The sequence below is a fragment of the Lactuca serriola genome, chromosome 6 (assembly GCF_051521515.1).
Source record: "Lactuca serriola cultivar US96UC23 chromosome 6, Lser_US96UC23_V15, whole genome shotgun sequence".
NCBI classification, from domain to species: domain Eukaryota; kingdom Viridiplantae; phylum Streptophyta; class Magnoliopsida; order Asterales; family Asteraceae; genus Lactuca; species Lactuca serriola.
Genome location: NC_136413.1, coordinates 64260513 through 64261776, shown reverse-complemented (window position 1 = coordinate 64261776; position 1264 = coordinate 64260513).

The window sequence follows — 1264 nt, the reverse complement described above, 5'->3', positions numbered from 1 at the left end:
ACCTTCTGCAATGTAATGCTATACAAACTACAAATATATACACAAAGATGATAAACATCAAATTCCAGCTAAGTAGAGTTGCATCTTGCCTTTCATAATTATTTAAGACTAATGAACCCCTGCTCTAGTAATTCTTGTGACCTGATCAAATAATAATCAAAAAATTAATACGCTAATATAATTATTAGAAGAATCAAACATAAGATGTTAGTTTTAAAAGACGAAATTACCCTTTTCTCCATCCAAAGAATGTGGGACCGCACTTGAGATATGATATTTGATCCATGTGGTGTTCCGGGTCCCATTAAAATATAAAGTATTTATCAAGTTTAATATTCAACCATTAAATGTAACAAAGTTAATGTTTTTTACTATATATACTATGTAGCTCATTATATAAACAAGTAAAGAATGCTACAAAACATGGAAGAAATGTAGTCAGATTGGAAGTCGTAAACCATGATCTGCTCGAAATACATCCAACATATCATAAATACATCCAACAGGAAGAACAAAAGTTAGATTAGGAGGAGCAAAGAGTAATCTACTCACATGTGTTGATGAAGAAAAAATCTAACATAATCCAAGACAAATTGAGAGTTGCAGCCTGCAATAACAAAAAAATTCCAGCTGTAAACTTTGTGTATGTTAGGAAGATTCTCCATTTGTTCATTAGAGACTTCAGCCCCTCTTTCCTAAATGACAATGCACTTAATTTCACTAACTAATCTATAAGGATAAAGATATTGTTGGGGATATTCATTGCAGATAATACCTCAAGATAATAGACAATCCTTGATCCTATGAACTAGAGAGTATATCATCACAACTCCATCTAACACCACCCATGAGAACCCGTAAAGCTACTCAACCAACATATCATGTCATGTAATGTATTTTTTGTCAATATATTTTCATGTAGAAAAAAAGTGAAATAAATAAAAATAGTAAGTACCGATAATGATGTATTATTTCCAGTGAGTAAAAGATTGGACTATGAAAATAGCTTTGACAGATTAAACTTGTACCGTTGATCGTTGACTTGGACTAAAGCAAAGCCCTGCCCACCCACTTTCTCCAACTCCAAAATCCTGAGGTGATACTGAAAACGTAAGCCTTTCCACATCTGAAAATGTATAAAAAAAATTAGATAAATTTATTGACTTGAATGTTGATTATACATCAGATTATTGATTTGGAAAGACCAATGATTAATGTTTACTTGAACTAAAAAAGAAAAGAAAAAGATGGTGGAAATGAATAT